Raw genomic sequence first — 6,412 nt, forward strand, 5'->3', positions numbered from 1 at the left:
CAAACTATATGTGTGCCTATATGCACACATACGTGCATATCCCCACTCATCTTTCGTGTGTAGTGGTATGATTTAATGTATTATATGATTTATGCTATTCCAGAACATGGGGAACACTGTTGCAGCCTCACAACTTAAAATCAGATTGCCTGGCATCAGGTGGTCCTAGAAGCCCGCCATTCCTGTGGGGGAAGACCTTAGAGGAAGACCTCTTTTACTGGGCATAGACTCCATTTACTGTTCACATCTTATAAACCATATGTCTAGTAAGGCCAGACAGTGGAGTGGAGTAGAATAACTTTCCTTCTCTTTTTTCATTTTTTCCTTTCACTTTCTCTTTTTCTTTTCTGATCTGGGGATTGAACCCAGATGCACTTTATCTCCAAGTTATATGCTCAGCTCTATTCATTTATTTGTTTGTTTATTTATTTATTTATTTAAATTTTGAAAGAGGGTCTCCGTGAGTTTCTGACTAAATTGAGGAAGCTGGTCTTGAAGTTGTGATCCTCCTGTTTCATTCTTCCAAGTACTGGGATTACAGGCATGTGCCACCAGGCCGGCCGGCTTTGACACTCATTTTATTTATTTTTATACTCAATGAATATTGAGTCTAGGTGGCTGAGCTACACTTTTGGAAGACTCTAGTACTCCTGGAAGGAAGCTACAATTTCTCCCAGTTCTTCCCAACGTGAAAACACTTATGGAACTACATTATTGATAGTATGAAGGGAAGTGATCTCTCAGAGCCTGGATAGCTCAGTCGGTAGAGCATCAGACTTTTAATCTGAGGGTCCAGGGTTCAAGTCCCTGTTCAGGCGGCTATGGTAGAATTTGTATTTTTTTATATATGACATCTAATACGACATTAGAATAAGAATTTCCTTATTATAGAGAGTGAAAGACTTATGGACCTTTTTGAATATATATATGATTTAAAAAGATGGGTTTAGGTCCTCCATTAATAGTTATGTCATGCCGGGCGTGGTGGCGCATGCTTGTAATCCCCACACTTGGGAGGCGGAGACAGGGGGATCGCGCTGGTACCACCATAAATAAATAAATAAATAAATCTGTCATGACTGAGGGAGGCCCCACATCTGGTGAGACATCTGACAATCTCCTGTGTCTTCTTTTGGCCCTACAATTCTCTCACCCCTTATTCATTCTTACTCAGGGTTTCATTTACATTGCTGTACTAGAGCTTTCTGTCTGCTCTAGTATATTTTCATTATCACCAAATGTTGCATTAGATATTTATGCTCTACTCTCAATAATAATAATGAACAATTGCTGTACTTTCATGGACCTCTGCCTTTCTATTATTTGTACCACTATCTTGTTTTCTATCTCACTTCTTGTAGCAGAGTCCCATTCTGGAACTTATGATTTATATTACAGTGTTGAAGAGCTGATTAAGCCTTGTCAATGCAAATAAAAACAGACAAAAGCAGGGCTGACTCTTAAAGAGGACCTGCTATTGCTCCAGAGGACAAAAATATTACACAGACAACCTCCCCGTCGGGGAATCGAACCCCGGTCTCCCGCGTGACAGGCGGGGATACTCACCACTATACTAACGAGGAAGACATAGTTGTAGTTCTAAAGAAACTTAACAGAAGGGACATCCATGTGTTGCACACCGTACTCTCTCTTTGAAGGGGATTCCTGGAAACGACCAATGTTCAGGTAGAACTGTTATATAAGATTTCATAAAACATATTTCCATGTTACTTCGCAAATCTAAAACCCCTGCAAAAGTCTATGGCCATTGCTGCAAATACGGTTAGGTAATAGCAAATAAATGTTTATTAGCAGTAAAGAATGCATTAAACTTTAAAATCTTCCTCCACTCATAATGTCCTCCCTCTTCAAGCTTACTGACAGGATGACAGCAAGATTTACCCTTCCCTGCGACTTTTTCTCAGATCAATGTGAGTTAGAGGCCTTTCATCTGTTTCTGTCAACATGGGTACACACACACACACACACACACACACACACACACACACACACGTGCACACATACACATTTCTACATGAAATAAAGGTAGAATTTCTTAGTCTTAAAATCTAGGTTTTTACAGCATTGGTATTAAGTGCATGCTTATTTCTTTTAGTAGCAGAAATCGCATTTCTAGAAATAGTCTAGCTGAAGTTACAGCCAAGCTCCGTCCTTCACAATTTGAGGTAACAGAAAATTGGAAACAGCAATGCAATTACCAGAACATATCTCTGACGGTAAGTTTTGCATTACAGGATTGGAAAAAGGCCTTAAATTAATAAAATATGAAAGAGAGCTCAGGAAAAAAGCTATATGTATTTAAAATCTGATGGGGGGGGTGATAGAGATTGAACCCAGGGTCATTCTACCTTCAAGCTATACCCCCAGACCTATTTTATTTTTATTTGGAAACAGGGTCTCACTAAGTTGCTGAGAGTCTGTCTCACTGCTTGCTGAGGCTGTCCTGGAACCTGTGATCCTCCTGTCTCAGTCTCCCGAGTACTAGGATTACAGACCCTGTGCCACCACGCCAGGCTAAAATCTGATATATTGACATAGTCTGTAATAAAATAAAGACTTGAACATTGGAACTACATGGAGATACCACTTTTCTACTCTCAGATTGGCAAAATAATAATAATAATAATAATAATAATAATAATGTCAAGGCTATAGAAACAGTCACTATCATTTATTTCTGATCAGAATGCAAATTAGAAAAAGCTTTATGAAGGGCAATTTGAATACATCTAGCAGAATTACATATGCCTTATTAATGTCTCCAACAATCTGAATTCTAACAATTATCTTGAAGATCTACATGATTTTGGAAATACACATGAATGTATTTATTCACTGCAGCATTATTTTTATTGCAAAATATTAGAAGCAACCTAAATGCTCAAGCATAAGAGAGAGATGAGATAGGTTGTTATTTCCACACAGTGAACTACTTAGTGCAGTTGTAAAAAAGAACAGAGGAGATAGATCTCTGTGAACCAACACGGGGAGGTTTCTAGGATAGAGTGCTACATAAAACAGTGCAAGTCAATATCTGTACTACATTATCTTTGGTATAAGAAAGAAGAAGAAAGTTTTTTAAAGTAGGTATCTGCTTTTTGATTCAAAACGAGATACAGGATGGATAAACCAGGAACTGCTGAGATTGATCACCTAGAGGTAGATGGGACTCAGTTGGAAAGATGGAGGGAAGGAAGGAAGAGAACCAGAAGGGGTCCAACATTTTGTGAAGTATATCTGTTCATTTTTTAATGTAACATTACATTTGAAAATGTTTTGTTTTACGTAAGTGTAAAAAAATAAATGAACAAACAATAGAAAATATATTCAAAGAGTTATGAAGAGCTGGTCAAAATAAAAAGGTATCATGGACTCTGCAAAGGTCAAATTGCTCTCAGTATTAATGAATCATCCCAACAAAAGTGCCCAGAAATTTTTCCACTAAATTATTTTTGTATTTTGGGTTTTCATATTTCCTCTGGAAGAAGTGCTTCAATTAATAAGTGGGAAAGGAAAGGAAAGGGTAACTAAGATGACAAGCCACTCTGTGGCTGAGAGGGCGCTGTCACCTGTTGTCTACTGATACAAAAACAGCAATATCACCTGAACAGGGACTTGAACCCTGGACCCTCAGATTAAAAGTCTGATGCTCTACCAACTGAGCTATCCAGGCCCTAAAAGTGTTATGTAATCCATGATTTGGAATGACTAATCACCAAAGTGCCAGAAAGACAAGATTTCAGAAAGTACTGGGGTTTCCAAGGGCGCTGGACCATGCTTCACTATAGTCAAGTTTCCTTCCAATTCCCATACTATTTGTTTAAATAATGTGTAATAAATATTGCAGGGAGAATGAGGAGGGAAGTCAGTCTCAGACACCTGTTCAATTCTGAGAATTCCCGTTGATGACTTAAAATCCATTCCAACAAGGGTTCCCTCTGCCCTTTTCAGCCTGCTGGGCCTAATTTCCACATTCCTTTCTTACTTTTTTCCCCCCAGCTTTTCTGCTCCATTCATGTCTGTTTTGGCGGCCTCAACTTTCACTCCCCCGCGCTCAGTTCCAGGCTCTGTGGACCCTGCCTTCCCGGCCACTCGTGAAGTCTACCTTTATCCTGATCCATTCTGTTTTTTAACTCTGAATTTTTTTGATGTGTGTGTGCGTGGGCGGGGGGGGGGGGCGTGCTGGAGATTGAATCTCGGGGTATTCTGCCTCCGAGGTATACTTCAGGTTATTTATTTATTTATTTATTTATTTATTTATTTATTTATTTTTGAAAACATATTTTCACTAAGTTACTGAGAGCCTCGCTAAATTGCTGAGATTGACCACGAACCTGCGATCCTCTTCTCAGACTCCCAATATTGGGTTTACAGGTGTGTGTCACTATGCCCAAATCTTAACTTCACGTTTTATTTGAGCTCCATCTATTTAAAGACCAAGGAGTTCAAAGTCGTGGCCTCGGTCAGCAGCTATTTAAAGAGTTAAACGTTTAATCTCTGCAGAGAGGTAGTGATTCAGTCACATATGGACCAGAAATAACTTGTCATATTTTTTCCAATGTGCTAGACAATGGCTAATCTTCATCATTAAGATTTGAAAGAATCCAAATCTTGGAAAGGAATTCTTATGTAGCACTCTGAGAAAAATGTCAAGGCATATACTAGCAGAGGATGGTTTCGATCCATCGACCTCTGGGTTATGGGCCCAGCACGCTTCCGCTGCGCCACTCTGCTACCTGATAGGCCTGTTTTCTATTTAGATCTTAGGAATTTCTGTTGACATAGGTCCTATTTACTATATCTTTTTCTTTCTGGTTTCCATCATCTCTTGCGCAGCTTTGCCTTTCATCTTGAGTCGCCTCACATTTCCTTCCCCAAATGGTCATCTATAAATATCACTAAGACGTCTACATTTTTGTAGCTTAGTGAAGAAAGCTGAAACGAAGAACCTTTCTCAGAATTCGATATCTGATACCCTGATTTCTAGGGACATATTTAGAATTCAGATTCTCCTTGGTGCCTCCCATCGCACCTTCGGGCTAAGGGCTTCTCAAGGCTCCCGCAAGGCCCCAGACAGCGCAGGGGCCTGTGTGGCTGTGGGACCCGGCCCTGGCCAGGCCTTTGGAGGGTGGATCAGTACATCGTGGTTGGGACTGCTTGATAGTTATGTCTGTAAACTGTTTTCTCAGTGGGTCAATTCTTCCAGATAAGAAACCATGAAAGTGGGTGTAAAGGCTTGGGTCTCGCCATTTCTTAAGCAGTTCCTTTCCTCCTCTGGTTTCTTTTCTGTTCCTTTCATTATCTCTTCTTCCCCTAGCTTCGAAAGAAAGTCTTGGAACATCCGCTACAAAGCCACGACCCCTTAGGCAGACCTATGTGAAAATCCCAACTGGTTGGAACTGGTGGCTTTCCCTTCCTTCTCTAGGAATTTGGTCCTGTAGTTATGAAAACCCAAATTAATTTTCCCTCGCCTAAATATCCGTCTCCACCTGAGCGTCCAGCCATCTGTAGTTTATTTATATGCGAAATGGAAAGGCAGGAGAATAGAAGCATTAAGGGCAGAACCAAGTCCCTCTCACCGCCCTGGGGAAGAGCGGGGAGCCTCCACGACTCCTCATTTCTGCCCCTCACTGGAACCCAACCTCCTCGCACCTACCCGGCCTACAACTGACCTGGAGCATAGGGTCACTTTAATCTTTGTGACTTGTACTGATCCAGCAGGTCCAGCTCAATGCTATCCTGGGGTCTGTAGAAACAATGTCAAATTCCCACAGGGAAGAGTACCTCTGAGTTCCTATAGACTGTAAAGACCAGAATGTATGGCACATTTAAATTTAGAAAGTTATCACATTTAAATCTGTAACTTATGCATCCGTTACTCTAAAACTAAATGGGAAACATATTTTTTAAAGTAGATTATAATTTGTAGATTTTTTTGGGGGGTGGGGCAGGTCTGGGGATGGAACCCAGGGGCTTTCAACCTCCGAGCTGCACCCCCCGCCCTATTTTTTATTCTTTATTTTGAAACCGGGTCTCACTGAGTTGCAGAGGGTCTCACTAAGTAGCTGAGGCTGTCCGTGAGCCGCGATCCTCCGGTGGATCTGTGAAGTAAAATGTTTATCTGGCCCCTGTGGAGAGGCACAGAGCTGCCTCAGAAGAGCTGGAGGAAGGGTCCCGCTGCCCCCTCCCATTCTGTACATTAGCGTCATTCAGTTCTGGGAATACTGGGGCCGTGCGGGAGGCCAACTCCCTTAGCGGCGGGCACCTGGTCCTGCAGGACTGAACGCACTACCCGCCCAGCAGGGGTTTCCGTCTTGCTGGCATGCACTGTGGGGTCACAGCAAGGTCCACATCTGTCTGACTGCCACCCCAAGTGGGGACAGGGCGCCGC

Source organism: Muscardinus avellanarius (genome assembly GCF_963383645.1).
Source record: "Muscardinus avellanarius genome assembly, chromosome: 14".
Lineage (NCBI taxonomy): Eukaryota > Metazoa > Chordata > Mammalia > Rodentia > Gliridae > Muscardinus > Muscardinus avellanarius.